Source organism: Pinus tabuliformis, chromosome 1_1 (genome assembly GCF_031772625.1).
Source record: "Pinus tabuliformis cultivar Carrire ecotype Pingquan chromosome 1_1, CPIR1, whole genome shotgun sequence".
Taxonomy (NCBI): Eukaryota; Viridiplantae; Streptophyta; class Pinopsida; order Pinales; family Pinaceae; genus Pinus; species Pinus tabuliformis.
This window is the reverse complement of record NC_142297.1, coordinates 668,250,650-668,276,162: the sequence shown is the minus strand read 5'-3', so window position 1 is coordinate 668,276,162 and position 25,513 is coordinate 668,250,650. Positions and strand designations below refer to the sequence as shown.

Here is a 25,513-nt window from a genome sequence, read left to right as displayed (position 1 = left end):
GAACAAAGGTTGAATTTCTTGATTGCTTGAGTTTGTGCAATTAGGATTTTAATGGTTGCAAAATTGTGATGCTTACAAGGTTAAAGTTGCAGAGAGGAGAGGGAAAGCTATTGGTTGTAACTCCTGAGGTAATGCCCAGAAGAAGAGAGCCACAAGGCCACAATCTCCAATACCCAAATTTCCAATTCCAGTTGCACTTGAAACTCTTCAAGTTTTGCCTTCAATTGAGATTGAAGAGGTACAATCAGTATGAATTTCTCAGCCTAAATCCATAACCATTATGTCTAGAGAAAGAGAGCCTAGAGGTCTCTCTTCAGAAGAGGAAAGAAAAATTTCTATACTGTGACTGAGATGGTTAAAGTCCTCTATGAAGAGAGGAACACTAGAATGGTTGGAGAGAGTTCTAAACCTCCACATGGAGAAGGAAGCTCAAAGGACAAAAAGGATGAGAAGAATGATTCCAAAGGGAATGGTGGAAATCCACCTCCATCTCCACCATCCTCCTCATCTTGCTCATCATCTTCACCATCTCACACAGCATCATCTTCCACTACTGCCACTGAAACTTCCCATACTCATTCCATAACCCCAAAAGGAAAAAATCCATTACTGAAATTGGACATAAAATTTGAACTTCTCATGTACAATGGAGAAGTGAATGCAGAAAAGTTAGACAATTGGATTCGACAGTTGGAGGTATACTGCAGAATTTACAACTTTCAAGAAGACGACATAAAGATCTAGTTTGCTTCAATGAGGCTAGAAAGAGTTGCACTAGTTAGGTGGGAAGAAAAGACTCAAAAGGAAATGAGAATCCATGGTAAGATATCCATCACTTGGGTTGAATTTGTTTTTGCAATTAAAAGACAATTTTATCCTTTAGCCTATATGAAAAAAGCCATTATGAGTTGGCAGAATTTTAGGCAGCTTAAAGGCCAAACAGTCCAAGATTATACATAGGAGTTTAGAAAAAGGGCTTTGTTATTAGGAGTGAATTTGAATTCCCAAGATACACTGCTAAAATATATTGGGGTTTTACATTCCTATCTTAAACATACTATTCTTATGTTCAATCCAACTAATTTAGATGAAGTATGTGTGCAAGCCACACATCTTGAATCTAGAGGAAAGAACACTTATGAAGAGGATAGTAATAAAAATCCACCTAAGGGTAAGGAGAAAGAGAAAGGAGGAAAATGGAAGGGAAAGAAGAATGAAAGTGTGAAGAAAGAAGGGGAGAAAATCACATGCAAACATTGTTCCAAAGAAGGGCATGATGAAGCCCACTACTGGAAATTGCATCTAGAATTGAGACCAAATAAGTTCAAAAATAAAGGGAAACAGAAAAACACTGCTATCACTCAAGAAGATTTAGGTTCTAAATCAGGTGATGAAAATAAAATCATTGTCATGGGAATCAAAGGAAAACAAGATATTGCCAGCACTAGTTCACAAAATTGTAACACTACTACTACTCCACATGAAAAGAGACGAATTGAGTTATTTCATGTTAGGGTCACATCTAAACACACCACGATTGACACACTCTTTGATAGTGGGTCACAAGCGAATCTAATCTCTGAAGACTTTGTCAAAAAATTGAATCTTGAAACTGTACCTCATCATAAACCATACCCTTTGGGATGGATAACAAGAGACACAAGTTTACGGGTTACAAGAAAATGTTTTTTTAAGTTTGCAATCACTGCAAATTTTGTTGACGAAGTAGAGTTAGATGTGGTACCACTTGATATTTTAGGTGTGGTGTTGGGTAGTCCATATTTGTATGACTGGAAAATAGTCTTTTACCGCCATGAAAACAAGTATCACTTGTTCAAGGATGGTGTGGAGTACATAGTGAGAGCCCATCACAAAAAGCTGAACATTTCTTTGGTTAATGCAGGGGAGGAAAAAATACTAGTGAATTCAAGTAAAAGTTTAGTACTTCTCATGTTCAAGCCAAATGATGATATTGTTTATGAAAATGTTGTTGCATGTAATACAAGTTTCAATTCTGATTTGGTTGGTTCAGTTCATCAGAGTGGTGAAGTATTTCAGGTCGTGAAAGAATCGTCCTTCAAGGAGAAAGAAACTTCACATGAAATATCTTTGCAACAAGAGGTTTCTCTTTGTGATGTTAGCATGCAAAGGTTGACAAAATTGCAAAGTGTAGAGACACCAATGCAATGCAAAAGTTTGTTGAACAATGAACTCATTCAATCATCCCTTACGCCATATTGTGCACCCGTGGTTGTGGTGCCAAAGAGGAATGGTAAGTATTTCAAGAAAGAGGAAAAAAGGAGTAGTTTTCGCCAGAGAAAAGCTGTAAAAAGAGGCCAGTGCAAGAATATACATAACACCAAACAAGAATGGTTTGTATGGATTTTAATGTTGTATGTTCTTTGTAGCACTTATATTACATACATGTATTTGAATTATGGCAAAAAAGAGTCCTTTCTTGAAGAAATTGTCCACTTGGGTGACATAAACATGATGAGAAAGTTTTCTTATGCACATGTCATCTATGAAGGAAAATTGTTTGATGTTTTAAAGATATCAAAGTACAAGTTAGGTTTCACTTCTTTGATGCATTTGGGCCTTGATGTTGGAGGAGGTAAGTTGAAGTCAAGCCTATCCAAGTTGGATGTCATTGTCGATTGGTCAATGCCCAAGATCGCCATTTTGATCAGAGGTTTAATAGGAGCAACCCAATGTTGGAGAAGAGTCGTTGTTGACATTTCTTCTTTCGAAGCTCCTTTGCATGCATTGTCATGTGTATGCAAAGTCTTCTAGTGGGGAGGCAAACATCAAGAGGCACATGTTCCTTCAAACCAAAATATCAGTTCAATTCTTTTTTATGCTCTTTCAAACTTTAAAGCTTCATTTGAGTTTTAGGTTTATGCAATCAACTTCACCATCTTATTTCATTCAGAAGATTTTCATGGTGTAAAGATTAAGCTGCAACGATTCGTGCACTTTTTTGGATGGATACTTTTCAAAAATTTCACTTGGTTCAAAGGTACAAAAGAGGTATAAGCAGCAAGCTCATAGTTATTCCTATTGGTTATGTAATTGTTGTATTCAAGTGTCACTATGTTTTACATGAAAGTTATGTTCAAAAAATTTCATACTTTCAAGATGTACAATCAGGCTTGAGTCAAGAAAACCAAGTAGTGAAATTTGTCATCCATTTGCATTATATTTTGTTCTGTCATCTTGGTAAGAAGGATGTTGCATTTGATGGCAACATGGACAAAACCATGAGTTTCTATGTACCACTGAAAATGGTGCAAAAAATAGTGCAAGATCAGATTGAAAAGGGCAAAGACAAGTATAGGTATAGAAAGGAGTCCTAAAGGCAAGTGAATGTTGATTTCCTTAGAGAGGAGCACAAGGAAGCAAATTTGTCAAAACCCAATTGAATTGAGCTTGGAAAGGTGAGGGGGATGTACCCTCATATACTTGTTAGATAATAATATCTTTTGGGATCCAAAAAGCTTCTAGTGGAGAGGAATGATCATATGCTCAGTATTTAGCTCAAAATTCAAAGTTCTCATATTGGCTAGAAAACTATATGGCTGTGTCTGTCTTGTCAAGACGATCGCAATGCAATTCTTTTCATCAAAAACAGAGTCCGGATAAAGGAGAAAAGGCCTACTATTCATTTTCCTAAGCATCTAAAAAAATTGGAGAATGGGACATTATGATGACATGGCAGTCCAATCAGTAGTCCAGTGAGCAGGGGGAATCTACTTCAGTTTTTGCCCAATGGGGTTGTGACAAGTGTCATCTCCGGATTCGCCAGTGTGGTTGTGTGAAAGGGAAATTTCCTAATTGGCCTTAAGGTGGAATTTTAATTTTTAAAAATTATTTAAATATTATATATAATTTTTATTTTATATTATATAGTTTTCAACTATATATTATATTATAATATTATATATATTTAATATATTTAATATTAATTAAATTCAAATCTACATAACCATTGGAAATGTGCATTAACCAAAGTCCGAAGGCATACATATATATTAAATATATTGCAAATGGTGTATATTAAAGTTTCAGTGTATTGGCATATATGTTAAATATCAAATGGTGCATATTCTATGTATTAAAATAATGTGATGGGGCGAGGGCAAGTTTGAACTCATGACTTCTCCCTCCTATTTTCGTGATTTACCAACCAACCATTAGGTAGTACATTGAATGGAGGGCAGCGCACGTTATTTTATGTTGCAGATTGATGCTGATGGAGGGGTGGTGGGAGCCAGACATGCATGCCAGCCCCAACCCCATGCAAGCTCAAACACGTGACCATGGGCCAACACCAAGTATAAGCGTGATTAGTGCGCCATTAATCCACATTTAAGCCTAATTAAATCATTGCTTAAGTTAGCGGAATTTATGGCGGAGCCACCAAATCAGGAACTGCCACCAAACTTGGCGGACTTAACTAGAGTCTCTCTAGATTTAGCAGAGGTTTTTTAGAAAAAAACTGTTTGAGCCATAACTTAATTTTTGACAAAATTGGGATTAGAAGAGTGTTTTTTACTATTTGGACCTTCTGAACACATTGGTGCATGTATCAAAAGCCATAGAGCTTTGTAAACAACATTTTTGCAACATTGAACTAATGCAGAGGCCCAAGCCATGGAAGCTAGACCAAAGAGATGTAGCCTAGGAGGGGTGAACTCCTTCATCAAAACAATATGTTAATGTGTCTCTTTGATGGTTTGTTGTATTGTACATGTTTGTTGTTCATTATTCATTTTTGAAGCTATTTTTATCATGAATGTCTTATTTAACTTAAGGAAATTTACTAGTTTGTAAGCACCAACAACTAAGGAAACCTTGGCTCAAAAAGAAAGAAGAAAGCACATGTTTATAAACTTGTAATTTTTATTAGCACAACAAAACTAATCATACAAAAACAAATCAATTATGGAGAGTTGTCATATATTTGAAATTGGAAAGATTCAGATAGATGAAGGTTTCCAATACCTTGGATACACACTGAAACCAAATAAATACAGGAATAAAGACTGTGAGTGGTTGATAAGAAAATTTGAGAAGAAATTTTTCTTTTGGAAAAATAATGGCTTTCTCTAGGGGGCAGACTCACCCTTATTAAATATGTCCTACAAAACTTTTCAGTTTACTGGATGCATTTGTATATATTGTCGAAGGAAATAATTCATTAGATTAAAAAAATTTCGGCTAGATTTTTATGGGCAGGTAGAAGCATGGGAAGGAAATTCCATTTGGTCCATTTGTCTTCCATTGCTCGACCCATTAAGAGTGGAGGATGGGTTATTCTAGACACAAAATGATTTAATATTTCATTGGTCACAAAATCATGTTGGCGGGCATTATATGGTACAGTTATTTGGCAAAACATCATGAAAAGGAAATACATAAATCATTGTGATTCCATGCAATGGATTAGAGATGGGGCTAAGGTACGAAAGGGTGCATCATTCACTTGGTGCAGTATGATGAAAACTAAAAAGTGGCTCCTTGCTAGAATGAAATGGGAGATTGGCGATGGTTGTCAGATTCAGATCGGTTTGGATGCCATCAAGGGTATTGATGGATACCACTCACTTTATGCCCCACTGATTTATCATTTAGCTCAAGAGGGTATTACCCATATCTGGCAAGTGTCAGCTAATATAAACAACGCCCTCGGTACGCACACATGGCAGAGTGCAATTACTATGGGATTGACAGGGAGTTGGGGCATAGAATGGAAGGATTACATCCAATGTTTATATCAAACTGGAGCCTTTCTGTCCAAAGTAGAGGATAAATTGTGTTGGTTGGGTACACTAAAAAAAGGAAAGATTTATGTTAAGGATATATATTCCATATTTCTTGTAGATACATTGAAGGAAGGTTCCAGTAGTTTCAAAAAATATGGTATTGGGATATACCCATGAATCTGAAATGTTTCAATTGGCTCGTTCTTCACAACAGAGTGCTCACTTTGGACATATTAATGTACAGAGGACAACACCGACCAAACATTTGTTCACTATGTTGGGCTGACATGGAGGACTCTCTTCATCTCTTTATAAAATGTCCATTTGCATGTGCTATTTGGGATGGAATAATGTCACTACCCAACATCAAAGGTAGGTGGTGATAGGGATCAATTGAGGGAGTTCTATCTTCATGGTTCAACACACATAAACAACACTCCACGTTACCATTCTATATTTTTTGGGGGATATGGAGATGCAAAAACAAAAACTCTTTGAGCAGCAAGAATCAAACATCAGGACAACTATTATTAATACTACTACATACTTTGGGGAGATTGGACCAAGTATTAGGAAAGTCCACAGAGGTATTCCCAAGTATATTGGCATTTGGCATGAAATTCCAGTGGGATTCTTTGATGGGGTGTGCATACAATCGAAATGTGGATGCGGAGCATATATAGTAGTGGAACTGGGTAAGTTTTACCACTTTTGGTGGAAGGAGGAAGTGGTACAAATAGTTGGGAAGAAATCATAGCATTATGGGGGACACTTCTATGAGCAAAATGGTTCTGTATTGAGTCCATAAAGATATTCGAGGACTCAAAAAGTGTCATTGATTGGGTACAAGGGTTCACTCAATTCAATCCAATCAACCTGTCTGCATGGATGAGACGTATTTGGAACCTGGAGTAGAACCTTTGACAGATTACATATGGGCATGTGAATCGAGATCAAAATGGGGTTACAGACATGTTATCAAAAAGGGGCATTGCAACATAAACATGTTTGATTTACTTTCTTGCTTTCTAGTAGGGTGCAATAATTAATGAAGGAACTCTTGAGATCCTGTAAGGGGGACAAAAGCATAGTCACAACAGAATTAGAAGTTCGCTAACAGATTTTCAAAGTAGTATCATAGGCGACAATGGGGATACGATAGGTTAGTAGAAATATGCTCTAAGTTTTTATTTTGTGAAGGACATATAAGAGAAACAAGCCATTGTAAACACTTTTTTTTAATGAAAGATGTTTTTTCGACTGCCAAAAAAAAAAATATCCCATACACTAGGTCCTCTCCCATCTTTTTCTACTGCATCGTCATACTGGAAGGAGGAATATTAGTATAAATGGTTCAGAATCAACGTATTAAGACAAGGCATAAAAGGTAAGGGTCTGACGATAATTTTTCACCTAGAACGCTGAGGAGGCCATGCCAAATACAAATCCACGAGGAAAAATCTTTCTGCTAAAATATACTATCGAGTTTGGATTGCATTTGGTTTTTGATTTGTGTAGTACATTGCACAGAACAACACTCACAACAACAAAGAAAAGATAAGCAACGTTCATCTTTGACATCTGCAAAATTTCAAGATTAATACATTTGATATTCAGAACAACACCCACAACAACAAAGAAAAGATAAGCAGTGCTCATCTTTGACATTTGCAAAATTTCAAGATTAATACATCTGATGTTCTCCACTAAGTCATGATACATGTATTAGTTTCATTTTGATTGAATTTGACTCCATTGGATTTTAAAATTTGAGAAAATATTATCAAAATATTCTGAAATTTGATGAATAAAAATGAAATAAATTGCTTGAACTTTTGGAGATATCCCTACCTCCTTCAGCATTTCATCGAAATTTAAATTTGTGATGTTCCTACCCGTTTAACACTACGTTAGGCCTGTGCAGGTATGAGATAGAGTAGTAAATCTACACTTCGATGTATTTAACTATAGTCCACAACCTTTGGGTTGGCCATTAAATGCTTTGTTACATCCGAAGGCATTTTCGATCTGAATAAGACCCCTGGTTTTCCCCTTTCTTTTGATTTTATTTTGTTATATATATTTGGAGTTTCAGGACATAACATTTGTGTGAATTTTTTATATCAAATGATTTTTTGTTATGTATATTTGAAGGTGAAGGAAATAACATTTCTGTGAATGTTTTATCTTAATGAAAACATGTGTCTGCTCATATTTTTAGGGCTTGCCTTTCACGGTGCATAGATTGTATGAGTTGGTTTCTTCCCAACCAACTTCTAATTCGGTTGTGATGTTCCTACGAGCGAACATCGAATTTGTGAAGTTCCTATTCGCAGATTCTATGAATTGGTTTTCAGGGACGTCAATTTCTAACTCGATACCTCATTGAATTTGTGATGTTCCCACCCGTTTCATGCCACGTTACACATACAGGTGTGACACAGACTAGTAAATTTGTGCTTCATTTATCCACAGAATTCTTGGCAGCACATTTGTTTTACCTTTCCCTTTAGATCTTTTGTTATCTCTATTTCGAGTTTCCGGGAAAAAAGATTTCAAAGTTTTATTTAGAAAAATCAGACTTACGTATATTTTTTTATTAATATATACATTAGAACAGATCTGAAGTGTGGTTTAACAGGTGAGTCTTGTTGGGTGAAGCTCACAAGACCGCTGTTCAAATCTCATCAAGTATAGTGTCTTGCTATGATTTCAACTCAAGGAGTAGACCCCCCTTATCTGTGAGTCTAGGCTCTTGTCTACTCCCCTTATCATTAAGTATATATTTGGCTTGCAAGTTGAACGATATACTCTTGGTGTTACAGTTACCCATTCACCATGTGATAAAAATAAATAAAAATCCATTTTAGCATGGGTCTACTAAGAGGGATTAAATTTCTTGATGTGTAAATCTCTTATAGAGTGTAATATTTGAGAAATAATTTGCACCTTTAGATATTTAATTGCTCTACACTCAAGATAGATCCATGTTCGTTCTTTATATATGTGTATGTGTGTGTCCATTGTGTCAACTCCTTGCTAAGGATAAAAAGAATTCAACATCCATTTCATTTTGAACAACACACTAATAAAATGTTTTAACCATATTTTTTTAATATATATATATATATATATATATATATATATATATATATATATGAATGACATGGAAATATTTGTAAACCAGCATAGATCCATCTTAAGTGTGGATCTAACATGAGCCGAGAGGGATCAAATTTCTTCATGTGCAAACTTTTTTAAACTGCAAAATACAATGTATTATTTTTCATTGCTTAAATTGTATTTTTGAATGCTAGATATAGTATATATAGGACCAAATAAAAACTTTAACTATAAAAGCTTAATTTTTTTTCTATATATAGATATATATGAAGTTGATATGGATAATAGTTAACATAGATTTTCAAATAGTTTATTTAAATCTCTTGTTGAAATATTTTTGAAAAGTATAAGATTTAGACAGCTGATTCAACATTTTTTAAAGGGCATGGAGGAATGGAGGGACTTGGATGTAGAATGAGCATCTCCGCTTAATAAAATATTCTCGCATTGAGAATTAGAAAACATATAATAGGAACTCTTTTTCGTCCTCTCACACACACTTTTTTTTTGTGGTTAACATTATTGTAAAATATTAAATGTCAATTGAGATTAAACATTGGAGGTTTTATACTCTCTCTTTATGTGTATGTATGTAATTATGAAGTTGATATTGAAATATTGGTTAATAGGGATGTTTAAATATTTTATTCAAAATGCACATTGAATAATGTAAGAATTACACAAGATTAAAATAAATAAATAAATAAATTATATTCAATTTCTTTATCTCTCTATATACAAAGTTGATACTAATTTTTTTTTAGTTATATGTGTGCATGTGTATAAACTCTATTTTAAGCATGGAATTAATTTCATATCTCCTTTGTAGTTGGTTGTAATGCCAAATGCTATTTTATATGTCATTTGTAATATCCATGTTGCACGTACTAATGAAATTATATTTTTTTTACTATTAATTACTTTATATCTCAATATATATAGTTGATGTAATGGTATTTACTAGGGAGATTGAAGTGTTTTTATTTCTGGTCTAAATTGAAATATATATGTATGTTCAATATTGAAATATTTTATGTTATTAACATTTTTTAATTTTTTAATGTAGTTATTATTTTATTTCCTATAATGTAACATTACATGATAACATTTATCTGATATTGGTTGTATAGTAACTTTTGATACAATTAAACCAATTTAGATCCATCTTAACTCTGGATCTACCAAGGGCTTAGAGGCATCAAATATCTTGAGGTGCAAACTTCTTTTAGAGTGAAAAGAGATAGATGGATCTAGGTTGATTTAATTATTAATTTACCAGTTTAATTTCGCCTTTAAATAGAGTTTTAATTATATTATTTTAATTTCGAGTTATTTTTATTTTAAAGTGGGGTTTCTTCATTTTATTTTTTATTATTTTTGTTTACAAGATATTGCAAAATCTCTATTACAACATCTCTAACATCTTCTGTTGGAGAGCGTCTCTCTAGGCAATGACACACATCAAGTCCATCTTGGATAATGAAAGAAAAACACATCTCTCTCAGACTAGTTTATAGAAAGTGTTTTTCAGCACAATGAAAAATCTCATCTTTTAAAGGAGGACAAACGTTATGAACCAATTTTTCCAAATTTGCACAAAGTGAGATTGGTGTTATAATAATAATAATAATATTAATAAGGTTACTATTAAGCTAGATATCAAATTGGTGTATGAGATCCATTTGTTTCTAGGACAAAGGACCAATTTTTGTGTAGTGATTTGATTATTAAAATATACAGAGATGTGTGTGAACTTGAATGGTTATGATAGTTAGGAACATGTGCTTCCTTCTTGGAGGCCACAAGCTGAAAACCAATGCAATAAGGTTTGTACACATTGATCGATTAACATTGGCCCATTTCGAGGAGGTTTACCCAAAATTATCATTAATGGGAGTGCCTTAAATGTCCTGGCCCATTTTGAGGAGGTTGTCCCAAAATTATCATTAATGGGAGTGCCTTAAATGTCTTGGCCCTTGCCAATTCATAAGTTCCTACTAGTATTAGCTTGGAGGCTCTTGATACACTTCACACAATTTTGTCTTGGGTTTTAGTTTGGGTGGTTGGACGTGTTAGCCCTAAGGTGCAGTGCTGCTATTTTGAAGACTAAAGGAGGGAAATGGTCTATTCTACTGTCGTGGAGAGGTTCTCATATGGTCCATCACCTCAATTTTCTCACTCATCCACTCCCATCCACGTTCACTCGTGTCCTAACCCAACCCTCACATCATAACAAAGCTCACTTTCGCCTTGGGCCTACGTGAATTAATCCATTTTTTCTCCCCCTATGTATTATTATTTTCCAAAGCGCATGAAAACATGCACTAATGCACAAAAGCCCCCGAAAAATTACCTTTTCATCCATGTGCGCCCCTTTTCACATTTCTCGAGGTCATCCCATACCTTCTTGTCCCTTGCTATCAATCTTCCCACTGATCTGACAGTCCACACTTCATCCGACTAACATTATATGCTCACCCGCTTCGACCAATCACCACCGTTAGATAATTTCCGCCAGATCTAATAGTTATCGGGCATATCGCTCGGGCAACAAGAGAGAGGGATACCCACCCGATAAAGTGGTTTCCTCTCTCTACTCTGCTACTACGTGGGGCTCGATGAATGGAATCAGGTGGGCTCTGACCTTTACCACTTACCGCCCGATATAAACCACTTCTGCTTGAATAAACCTTTCCCGGGCGTTATCCTTCGAGCACCTCCTCCACCCGATAGTCGTTCAATCTACCCAGCTAAGATTTGATGGATCAGACTTATTCCGCTCCCACCACGACTTCAAGCCTCCAGTGATTGATATTCTCTGTCCATTTCTCCCGATCCAACAACCCTCATTCACGATCACCACAGTTCATCCTCCGCTACCTGACCAACATCTCGATCATCGATCCACACCATCCAACGGCCCACGTGCCCCCGTACCCCACTTCCCATCAGTCACCCAGGGAGGAAATTTGTTGGCTTTGTCATTGTTTTTGGCAGTCGAATAGTTGAACTGAAATAATGGAATGCATGGCTAAAAGGGGAAAAAACAACAGCACGATGCAGCCAAACCAATAGAAATGATCATGGAACATCGCTGGCATGAGTGAACCACCTAACAACGTGGCGAAATTACCAGAATTTGATTACCGTGTTTGTTAGAAACAGAGCTCTATGAGCTCATGTTTGTCTAGTTATGGCATCAAGTAGTTAGAAGGCAGAGGCGATAGATTAAGACATCTCGAGCCTCAGAGAGTTTTAGAGTATTGTAAAAATCCTATAAATGGCTGAAAGTTCGAAGTAATAAGGGTTCAACTTTTGGATACTATGGATACTCTGTTCCTCTCGGCATCTCATCTTCATTCCAATAATACAAGCTTCTTTTGTTGTTATATGTTCAATTTCCATCTTCTCCTCTATTCTAAGCTTGCACTTGAATAGGTTATTCATGTTTTCTTCTATGTCTAATGCCAGATAATTGTCATCTTATCTCTGCATTGATAAATTAGATTTGCAAGCTTCATTTACATTCTGTAGCTAGCCATTCATATGTGTTTATGTATGTATATGCTGGTACAGTTAGGATTCTCCATCTATTCATTGAATCTATAAACTATTGAGCATTAACGGTCGAAAGCCTTGTCAAACTGAGGGTGTTCATGCATGTCTTAAGTGAAAACAGAGTTGAAATGATCATCTGACTTGATCCAAACCCCAATCCATTCCAATAGTACAGAGAACGATATTGAAGATTTATATGTTGTCAGGTGGTTCGCTGGAGTGCTAACATAATTTGCGCTGTTGCCGGGGAGAGGAGACTGAAGCTCAACTTCCCTGGGGGATGACACAAATCTAGCTTTGATGATAGACAAAGTCTGGACACTATTTGGGTTGTACTCATCTATCTGGCGACTCTACTGGAGGACAAACATCTTGGTGACTCCACTCCATAGTTCTGGCTCAGTTTGTGAGGCATACTTGGAGAAATCCTCAGAAGCCACGAGCTGACCCAGTACTTGACCCTGAAAAAATCATCGAAGAAAGAAAGGCGTTGTAGAAAGGAGCATCAGGTTTATGTAGCTCTAAACAATATTCTATATCTCTTCAAGAAAATTCTGTAATAGAACAAATACATGTTGAGAGTATAGCATCTAATACTAGCAGTGAAGAAAAAATCTCAGAGATTCATAGAGCTCATTATTCTTTAGGTTCTTCTTTCACTGTAAGCCCACTCCTCAACCCTCTGTCATTCAGACTTCCAGTACCCTTATAGCCACCACAGCTATGGCAGCACCACAAGCACCTACCAAAATGGAAAGAATCATAGCTGCTAGGTATGGACCTATAGTACTGCCCACTCCTTTGAATTCCATGTCTACTGGAGAATATCAGAAGTATATGCCTAAGTTCACTAGGACTGAAGGTGTTACAATTGAGGAACATCTTGAATCATTCTATAGCTATGCTAATAATTTGGACATTAGTGAAACTGATGTATGGATGAGAGTCTTTGTCCAAAGTCTAGATGGAGAGGCTAGAAAATGGTTCAGAGAACTGACCCCAAGGTCTATAGCAGATATTGAGGCTTTAGATGATGCATTCTTAAAGAATTTTGGGGATAAGAAGGATCTACTCTACTACCACACCGAGTTTGGGAACTTAAAGAGGGAAAATGGTGAGTTTTTGTCTGATTTTAATAAGAGGTTTAACCGCATGTACATCAAGATACTAGCTGAAGTAAAACCCACCACTACCTCTGCTAAACTCACCTATGCTAGTGCCTTTGATTCTGACTTCTATTGATTGTTGAGGGAGAGACGATGTTCTGCCTTAGTTGATATGTAGGATGCAACCTTGGAAGTAGAATCAAACATCCTAGCTATAGAGAAGCTCAAGGAGAATGTTGATGGAAGGAGATAGAGGGGCGAACCTTCATCATCTTCAGATCCCAAGATAGATAAAATGACCAAGATGATAGAGTCTTTAGCCTCTGAAATCTCCAAATTAAAGGTTGAGCATCACCCTGGGAACCTAAGAGTTCCTAATACCTTTGCTCTTAGAAATCCAAATCCAAATAGAAGAGCTAATGAGCAGTGGAAGATTCTGCAAAGAAGAAAAGATGCCAATGAAGACCAAAGGGTGAAGACCCCTTTCTAGAATGTAGTCATGGAAGAAGAGCAGTGTGAAGAAGATGATGAGATCCATTGTCTGGAAGACAAAGGCAGTGCCTCCTTTTTTACCTTAGTTGCCTATGAAAAGTCATTATTCAATGACCAGATTAGCCAAGAGTGGGATGGTGGAGCTGTTCTGCAAACGGATGATCAACACATATATGATATGAGGTCAAAGATGAATAATGCCAAGGAAACTCCTGTTCAGGGAGTTGTTGTCCCTACAATAAAACAAGCTAATAAGAAGAAAAGATGGGCAGTTGATCCCATCATCCTCAAAGCTCCAACTCATGAGGTAAGAGGCCTTGACAAGTCTCCTTCTCCTTTCAGTTTTGAATCATAAATCCAGAAGCTAAGCATACCTATACCTCTGATTGAACTAGTGAAGAATGAGTCCTTCAAGAGATCTATCCTCAAGGCCCTTGAGCCTAAAGCCATCCAAGCCTCCACTAACAATGTAAATCTACAAGACGACAAACCAGTTATTGTTCTCATCCCAATGATTGAAAATTGTGATGACAACTCCCCATCATTCTATGTCTCCTTGACTATTCATGACAAAATCCTTCACGACTGCCTTTTGGACACAGGAGCCAGCCATAATCTAATGCCCAAGGATGTCATGGATGAGTTTGGTATTGACATTACCAAGTCTTATCATGACCTGTTTTCTTTTGACTCTAGAAAAGTGAAATGTTTAGGATTAATCAAAGACCTAGCCATCACCTTGTCTCAGCTGCCCATGAAGAGCATGATGATGGATATTGTGGTAGCAGATGTACCCCCCAAGTTTGGCATGTTTCTTTCCAGAGTTTGGATCAAGAGATTAGGTGGAACATTGTAAAATGATCTGTCCTATGCAACTGTCCCAGTTTTTGGAGGTGAGAGTTGGAGATTATACAGAGAAGCTCAGTTGGCTTATATCATTAGTGATGAAAGGAATCCCACTAACCATCCCATCTATGCTCTCGACACTGATTTTGGAGCCTGTATTCTTTAGATTGAAGAATCTTAGTTGGCCTCCATGCAGCTTAGGAAACCGGTTTGCCAGATCACAGAGGAAGAAGGCCCACAAATTTGGGACATGTTCTTTGATGGAGCTTGCTCTAAGGAAGCTGCAGGGGCAGGTGTAGTCCTTGTGTCCCCCACACAATAATGCATTCATTTATATTTCAAGTTAACTTTTCATGTCACAGATAACATAGCAGAGCACGAAGCCTTGATATTGGGCTTAAACGCTGCTAAAGAAATGGGCATCAATGGTCTGAAGGTGTTTGGAGATGCAGACCTTATCATTCAGCAGGTGAAATTTTTTTCCAAGCAAAGCATTCATGGCTGAAAGCATATAGAGATGCAGTATCGAAGATCAAGGGTTCTTTTAATAGTTTCAACATTTCTTACATCCCTAGAATGAAGAACCAGCTTGCTGATTCCATTTTTGTGTCTGCTAGCACATTTATTCCTCCTTTGCCTCCTAAATTGACTTATGAAGTTAAGGTGAAATATAGACCATCTCTGCCTGACAATGTCAAATACTGGAATTTTTTTGAAGATGATGATGAAATTAATAGGTTTTTACAAGTCATTGATGAATTTTTTGAAATGCACATTGACCAAGAAAACGAAACCATTGAAGAATGCAACCAGTCCAAGCTAAAGGACGAGATTGGTCAGGAAAGCATTGTTTAGCTGCCTAGTAACCATATACCCAAAGGATTGGTGCCCCTAGAGAAGCTGTTTGATCATAATGATGTACCTTATAGGCCTTCCAAAAAAGAAAATGAGTCTGCAGTTCATAGAAATAATGTAGGGAGTCCAGACCATCCAAAGTACATAAATCTGTCCACTCACTTGTCTTCTGCCCAAAGTTCTGAGTATTGTACCTTGGTGAAACAATTTGTTGATATTTTTGCTTGGGAGTATAGTGATCTTAAGACCTATGACACCAACATCATTCAGCATAAGATTCCACTGGAGAAGAACACCATTCCTTTTAAGCAGAAATTAAGACCTATCAGCCCTCTCTTATTGCCTTTGATTGAAAAGGAAACCAAGAAGTTGTTGGATGCCAAGATCATAGTTCCCCTTTGGTATTCAAAGTGGATAGCTAACCTTGTGGTAGTAAGAAAGAAGAATGGAGAAATCAAGCTTTGTGTTGACTTCAGGAATCTGAAAAAATGCTCTAAAAAATACAACTACCCCCTGCCTAAGATGGAACACTTGCTGCAAAAAGTTTTAGGGGCTAGAGTCATGTCTTTCTTAGATGGATCTTCAGGTTACAATTAGATTTCTGTACATCCAGAAGATCAGGAAAAGACCACCTTCACTACTCCTTGGGGCACTTTCATGTACTCCAAGATGCCTTTTGGATTGATGAATGTTGGGGCTACTTTTAAGAGGGCCATGGACATAGCCTTTGTGGGAGAGAAAGACAAGTTTGTCCTTATTTACCTTGATGACATAACAGAGTTTTCTAGCAGTCACAAGGACCATTTTCATCATTTGAAGAATATGTTTCTAAAATGCAGATGGTTTGGAATTTCTGTGAACCCAAAGAAGTCATAGTTTTCTCTAGAAGAAGGCAAACTTCTGGGACATATTGTTTCTGCTGAAGGTGTGAAGATCGATCCAGCAAGATTTCAATCAATTCAGACATTGTCCATCCTAAGGTCAAAAAGGCACATTCAATCTTTCCTGGGTAAGACTAACTTTGTCAGGAGGTTTATTCCAATCTTTGCAGAGCTAGTGAAGCACATCACTTCCATGCTGAAGAAAGGATCAGAAATAAAATGGACAGATGGTGCAAGAAGCTCTTTTGAAGCCATCAAACAAGCTATCATGGAAATTCCCACTCTAATCAGTCCAGATTATACCAGGGAGTTTTATATCTTCTCTTTTGCCTCTTATGATACACTTGCAGCAGTTCTATTGTAGAAAAATGATGAAGGTGTAGAGCACCCTGTGGCCTTTTTCAAAAAAACTCTGAGGGATGTTGAACTAAGGTATAACCTTATTGAAAAACAAGCTTATGCTCTCATAAAATCTTTAAAGGCATACAAAATTTATACTCTGCATTCCAAAGTGGTTGCGTATGTACCTTCAGCCTCAGTAAAAGATGTCCTAACTCAGCCAGATATTGATGGATAGAGAGCTAAATGGATTGCAAACTTCATAGTGTTCAACATAGAGGTGAAGCCCACTAGGATTGTCAAAGGCCAGGGCTTGGCTAAGCTTATGGCTGAGGAAAATTGCAATTTTTTAGACATCAATTGAATGGGTTCAAATTCAGGTGGTGAGCAGACTGTACAGAGGAAGCAGTAGAAGAGAAAGAGTAGAATGAGTCTTTGGCTGAAAATCTAGCCACCTGTGAATGGTATTCCAGTGTAGTTCATTTTTTGCAGAAGCTAGAAGTCCCTCCAGGGCATAGCTTAAGTCAAGCCCAGGCCATTAAGCTCAGATCAACCAAATTCTGCATTAATAAAAAACTACTTTATTGGAGAGACCCATCAGGGATCCTCTTGAGATGTCTAGACAAAGGACAATCTGTGGAAGTCATGCACTAGTTCCATTCTAGCATCTGTGGAGAGAATCATTATTGGAAAACCATAGCCCACAAGATCCTGAGAGCTGGGTATTATTGGCCTACTCTGTTCTCTAACATGTTTTCTTTTTTGAAGTCTTGTGACAAATGTCAGAGGTTTGCAGGAAGACAACAGCTAAAATCTCTACCCTTGAAGCTAGTACACGCCAATGGTCCCTTCCAACAGTGGGGCTTGGACTTCATAGGTGAGATCAATCCACTTTCCAGTGGCCATCACAAATGGATCTTGGTAGCCACTGATTATTTCACCAAATGGATTGAGGCTATACCCACTGAAAATGCTAATCATCATGTTATCATAAAGTTCTTGAATGAGAATATTTTCACTAGATTTGGTTGCCCAACCAAACTAGTCACTGATAATGCAATAGCTTTTAGGGAAGAAGAATTGGTGGACATGTGTGAATCCATGGGCATTCAAATGGTGCATTCTACCTCATATTATCCTCAAGGCAATGGCCTGGCAGAATCATCTAACAAGAGTCTCGTAAGGATAATAAAAAAACTATTGGAGGACAACAAAAAGAGTTGGGATTCCAAGTTAAAGTTTGCACTATGGGCTGACAGAGTTACCAACAAGAAGTCCATAGGAAATTCTCCATTTAAGTTGGCTTATGGCGTTGATGTTGTTTTTCCTATCCAGCTGATTCTCCTTGTGGCCAAATTCTTGCAAGAAGACATGATGAAGAGAATGACATGGCGAGGAGAATGAGTAACTTGGTTGAATTACGGTAGATCAGAGAACAACTGGTTGAGAAGTCAAGAATTCATCAGAAGAAGATCAAATAAACCTTTGATAGAAAGGAAAAAATGGACAGTTTTCAGGTTGGTGACTGGGTTCTCAAATGGGATGCATTGAAAGAAAAGAAGGGCAACCATGCTAAATTTGATGCTTATGGACGGGACCATTTGTCATTGCTCAAGTTCAGATGAACAATACTTTCATTATGCATATTTTGGAGGGGGGAGGTGTTTTTGATGGCCTAGTCAATGGGCGGTTTTTGAAACTTTACTTCATATGAGGCTTTAAGGCCTTAATATTGTAATAGGTTTTTTCAGTTTTTGTTTTTTATGCAAATAAACTCCATGCCCAATGGAACACTAGGAGATAAGTTTGTTTTGATTGTTACTGGAAAGCCAGTAGTATGCAGTTCTTGAAACCTCACAGGGAGGCTTTCATCCCTAGAAGGAGGCAGTGTTAGCCTTGAGGTGCAGTGCTGCTATTTTGAAGACTAAAGGAGGGAAATGGTCTATTCTGCTATCGTGGAGAGGTTCTTATATGGTCCATTACCTCACTTTTCTCACTCATCCACTCCGATCCACGTTCACTCGTGTCCTAACCCAACCCTCACATCATAACAAAGCTCACTTTTGCCTTGGCCCTACGTGAATTAATCCATTTTTGCCCCCCCTATGTATTATTATTTTCCGGAGCACATGAAAACATGCACTAATGCGCAAAACCCCCCAAAAACCTTACCTTTCCATCCATATACGCCCCTTTGCACATTTCTCGAGGTCGTCCCATACCTTCGTGTCCCCGCCGTCGATCTTCCCACTGATCTGACGGTCCACACTTCATCTGACTAACGTTATACGCTCACCCGCTTCGACCAATCACCACCATTAGATCATTTCTGCAAGATCTAATGGCTATCGTGCATATCGCTCGGGCAACAAGAGAGAGGGATACCCACCAGATAAAGTGGTTTCCTGTCTCCCCTAAGCTGCTACGTGGCACTCGATGAACGGAATCGGGCGGGCTCTGACCTTTACCACTTACCGCCCGATATAAAGCACTTCCGCTTGAATAAACCATTCCCAGGCTTTATCCTTCGAGCACCTCCTCTGCCCGATAGCCATTCGATCTACCGATCTAAGACCTGATGGCTCAGACTTATTCGGCTCCTGACACGACTTCAAGCCTCCGGTGATTGATCTCCTGCGTCCATTCCTCCCGATCCAATGGCCCTCGTTCACGATCACCATAGTTCATCCTTCACCACCTGACCAACATCCCGACCGTTGATCCACACCATCCAACGGCCCCCGTGCCCCCGTACCCCACTTCCCATCAATCACCCTGGGAGGAAATTTGTTGGCTTTGTCAGTGTTTTTGACAATCGTATAGTTGAACTGAAATAACGAAATGCATGGCTGAAATGGGAAAAACAACAACACGATGCAGCCGAACCAATAGAAATGATTATGGAACATCGCTGGCACGAGCGAACCACCTGACAGCACGATGAAATTACCAGAATTTGATTACCATGTTTGTTAGAAACAGAGCTCTATGAGCTCATGTTTGTCTAGTTATGGCATCAAGTAGTTAGAAGACAGAGGGGATAGATTAAGACATCTCGAGCCTCAGAGAGTTCGAGAGTATTGTAAAAATCCTATAAATGGTTGAAAGTTTGAAGTAATAAGGATTCAACTTTTGGAGACTGTGGATACTTTGTTCCTCCTGGCGTCTCATCTTTATTCTAGTAATACAAGCTTCTTTTGTTGTTATATGTTTAATTGTCATCTTCTCCTCTGTTCTAAGCTTGCACTTGAATAGGTTATTCATGTTTTCTTCTGTGTCTAATGCCAGATAATTGTCATCTTATCTTTGCATTGATAAATTAGATTTGCAAGCTTCATTTACTTTCTGTAGCTAGCTATTCATATGTGTTTATGTATGTATCTGCTGGTACAGTCAAGATTCTCCATCTATTCATTGAATCTATAAACTATTGAGCATTAGTGGTCGAAAGCCTTGTCAAGCAGAGGGTGTTCATGCATGTCTTGAGTGAAAACAGAGTTGAAACGATCATATGACTTGATCCAACCCCCAATCCATTCCAATAGTTCAGAGAACGATATTGAAGATTTATATATTACCAGGCATCTACGAGCTACAACCTAGGAGAGTTTCCTAGAGTGCTAATAGGACGCATAATTTTTTCTTCCTCTAAAGCTTTTTTATCAAATAATGCCTCTATTTTCATCATTTTCTGTTATTGTCCTTCAATTTACTCTTCACATGCAACCTATGACCCTTCACCTTTCTTTTTTCTTATTTTTCCACTTTTTATAAATAAAATGCCAATAAATGCCAGTTTTCCTTTGCCATTGTCTTTGCCAAATTCCATAGCCATTTATTAATCACAAGTGATCGCCATCACTATGTTATTGCCCAACATTTAGCTTGGTATATGTGTCCCATGACCTTGGTTATTATTTTTCCTTTATTAAAGCTATTACATGTATTTTTTACCAGGGATGTTATTTTATATGTCATTTGTAATATCCATGTTGCACTTACTAATGAAATTATATTTTTTTTACTATTAATTACTTTATATCTCAATATATAAAGTTGATGTAATTTTGGCATTTACTATGGAGATTGAAGTGCTTTAATTTATGCATTTAGAAATATATATGTATGTTCAATATTGAAATAATTTTTATTATTAACATTTTTTAATTTTTTTAATGTAGTTATTTTTTTATTTCCTTCAATGTAACATTACATGACAACATTTCTCCCATACTGGGTTGTATAGTAACTCTTGATACAATTAAACTAGCTTAGATCCATCTTAACTCTAGATCTACCAAGGGCCTAGAGGCATCAAATCAATGTAAACTTCTTGTAGAGTGAAAAGAGATTTGATGTCTCTTGGTGCTTAGTAGATCCAGAGTTGAGGTGGATCTAGGTTGATTTAATTATTATAATTATTAATTTATGAGTTTTAATTTCTCCTTCAAATAGAATTTTATTTATATTATTTTAATTTTAAGTTATTTTTGTTTTAAATTGTGGTTTATTTTTATTTTCTTTTTTATTATTTTTGTTTATAGGATATTGCAAAATCTCTATTACAATGTTTCTACCATATTATGTTGGAGAGTGTCTCTCTAGGTAATGACACACATCAAGTCCATCTTGGATAATGAAAGAATTACACATCAATCTCATACTAGTTTATAGAAAGTATTTTTGCGCACAATGAAAAATCTCATTTTTTAGAGTTATGAACCAATTTGCAGAGAGTGGGATTGGTGCTATAATAATAATATTATTAATATTAATATTAATAAGATTATTATTAAGCTAGATATGAAATTGGTGTATGAGACCCGTTTGTTTGTAGGACAAAGGACCAGTTTTTGTGTAGTGATTTTATTATTAAAATATACAGAGATGTGTGCGAACTTGAATGGTTATGATGGTTAGGAACACGTGCTTCCTTCTTGGAGGCCACAAGTTGAAAACCAATGCAATAAGGTTTGTATACATTGATTGATTAACATTGGCCTATTGCGATGAGGCTGAGGGATAGTTGTCCCAAAATTATCATTAATGGGAGTGCCTTAAATGTCTTGGCCCTTGCCAAGTCACAAGTTTCTACTAGTATTGGCTTGAGACTCTTGGTACACTTCACACAAGTTTGTCTTGCATTTTAGTTTGGGTGGTTGGAAGCACAATTTTTCCTTCCCTCCATTTATGGGAGAGTTTGAAAGCTTCAGCCACAACATTTTTGAATCTTAGAGGGAATGTGAGATAATGGTACTAAAGCCTCATTTCTTATAACAATACCTATTTACATCAAGATATGTTCAAATTAAAATTATATACAATAAGAAAAACTAACATTACAAAAAACATATATACAAAAGAAACACTTTGTAAGATAAAAATTGAAAAAGAGTTGTTCTATACACAATGAAATTTATAGAATTTATCAATAGCTTTAAAAATGTACACCATAAGCCATAAGACTTCGCATGTAAAATGATGGCATGGGATAGCCAATTAGCATACTGCAAGTGTCATAATCTACTCTATATTTCAAGAAATTATGCGTGAAAGATAAAGAGACATATGTTGAATTGTAAACTGGCCAAAGAGACTCATTTTTATTAAAAAATTAGAGTGTATAACCAACGTTTTCTCAAATTTCTATGAAAATCTAGACCAAAAACAACTTTAGATGTAAACATGTTATGTGTCTAGGAAAGGGAAACTTAGTGCCATGAAAGAGAAAAATAAAAATAAAGGTATGTAGCTTGTAACCCTATGTTAAGATTGGTATAGCCAACATCCTCCAAAATATGCACTAATTAGCACTAGAAAACTAACCATAACTTCTAGCATTCAAACAATGTAACACCCTCCTCTTACATTTACCTAAGCTAATCGGCCAACTGGGGTAAACATGTGATCAAAAGTTACTATGATATGATTCAACTCCCTATGTACTGTTAAGGAAGTGGAACCAATAAGGAAAGACCATTCTAACCTTCCTCAGGAGCTACAAAACCTACAAGAGACAACCAACCCCTACAGGTGCCAAACCCCTGAGACAACTTGATGTTTTTCTAAACTAGACTCCATCGTTCCCATTAAAATCCCTCCAAGCTAATAAGACCCTCTAGTTACTCCCACAACAAGGCATTCATGGGACTGCAGCCTTTTTCAACCAATTATGTTCCAACAACCCCATATTCTGAGCCACTTTTTAAGGGCTATGACTCAGGCCTCTACCCAAAACTTCATGAGACTTCCATAAATGATAAATAACATTGAAACAAGGCTACTAATGTATAAAATTGAACAAGGATTTGACCAAACCCCTACTAGGCATGACAAGAATTTTGTCAAGCAATCACAAACATGTAATCTACATGTCATAAAATAGATCTGAACATAGGGATCTCATACTTATCTAAGAATCACCAAGGCAAACTAATGTCTCCTCCCGATAACTAAATTGTTATCTATTAGGTCATTCATTCATTAACATTTCATCTGCTAACCAGAATATGATGAGAGACATACATCAAGATTTTCATAAACCATGCTTATAACTAGCAAATAATCAAAGATATATCAATGATGAAACAACCATTAAAGCCACATAATGGCAAGCACATTTACTCATGAAATACCAAAGGAAAAGATCTCTTATTAACATATAAAATTCCAACCAAGTCAGTGACTTCCATGTACCATATGAACATAGATTGGGCTAAACCAAATCTCTCCTTCAACCAATCACACCTGTGCCATATTCCAAGAATGAATATGGGATCTCATGGAATAAACCAAGAAAACCAAACTAGGGCTTCCTGAGGGCCAAACCACCTCAACCCTTGACCAGTGATTCCAACTCATGCTCGAACATCACTAACCATCACCAAATTGGTATCTACCCAAGCTATCCATGGTTTTAGAGTGATTGTTCCAACCAAGCCTTCTAGGACTACCACAAATGTTTTTGGTCTCTAGAGAGTTTCTCCAACCAAGGCCTCCAGAACTAGTAACTCAACCCACTAAGGGTTTCAGAGTGTTTTTCTAACCAAGGCTTCTAGGACTAGCAACTCAACCCAAGATATTATAGGGCTTCTAGAGTGTTTTTTTGACCAAGGCTTCATGAACTAATAAATCCACCACAACCATAAGGAACATGAGAACCAACTAGAAAACAAAAAGAAAAACCCACAACACCATGGCTATCTAGGAAATGGTAGGGCTAGGAAAAAACCATTGTTAATCCAAGAAATCCTCCATGCCAATGACATATCATAACCAAGAAACCACATGCATATGCCATGCATGAAAAATCTAGTAAGGAAATCATACATGTGACTTGATACCTGCAAGAAAAATGTGTTGTAGTTGTTGATTCCATTGTCCCCTTGCGTTTTCTTGCTCTTCCTTTTCATTCTTTATCCAAATCCCAAGTATGACACATTCCTGCAAGAGTACTCCAAGAAAACTCTAAGTGTCCAAGATTATGAGACAAAGAGAATAAAGAGAGGGCTCCAATTTAAAACTGACAAAAGGTTTCATAGACTGACAAAAGTTGTGAACTGATCCTCACAATCCTTTTTATCAAATGATGCCTCTATTTTCTTCATTTTCCATTATTTTCCTTCAATTTACTCCTCACATGCAACCTCTGACCTTTCACCTTCCTTTTCTCTTATTTTCCATTTTTCATAAATAAAATGCCAATAAATGCCACTTTGCCTTTGTCGTCGTCTTTGCCAATTTCCATAGCCATTTATTAATCACTAGTGATCGCCATCACTATGTTATTGTCCAAAATTTAGCTTGGGATATATGTCGCATGACCTTTGTTATTATTTTTCCTTTATTAAGTTTATTACATTTATTTTTGATCAGGGATGTTACAGAACCCTCCCCCTTGGGGGAACACCATCCTCGATGTTCAATGACACCTGAAACTAGTAAGACTATTGAAAAAGCACAACATACTCGATATGGAGCTTTATAACTTAGCTCAATGTAGTATTTACAATGATAAACCTGCTCAAAGAAAACCAACATAACAAACATGATAACCATACTCTTATTGGATCTTTATAACACAACTCATCGGGATATTTACATCCATATACATACATACATATTCCAAAACACCACACCAAAACATATACCAAAAGTCATCCGCTCAACTAGCGAATAGAGAAGGATACATAACCCACATTTGATCAACCATCGCCCATGTCGCTTCATCGGGCCCAAAGTGCTTCCATTGCACTTTAACTACAAAATGTACAAAGGTTTTGGTTGGAGTTATCCTTCTAGATCCACCTGCAATACAGACCAGCCAATCACATGTTCAATATATTCAACGTACTTCTTAAGTAATGAAACATAGAAAATATCATGGACTTTCACTATTAGAGGCAGTGCAAGTCGATAGGCTACTGGTCCAATCCTCTCAAGAATCATGAAAGGCCCACAAAACCGGGGTGTGATCTTGGCACATGATCCAATCCTTAAGGAGCTCATCTTGGGCTTGATGCACAAGTACAATTGTTCCCCAACTTGA

At 36.9% G+C, this 25,513-nt stretch overlaps 1 pseudogene; it reads right to left on the bottom strand.

Moving 5' to 3' along the window:
- LOC149215173 (beta-glucosidase 40-like) overlaps positions 1 to 25,513 on the bottom strand; it is a 322,442-nt pseudogene that overhangs the window by 182,887 nt on the left and 114,042 nt on the right.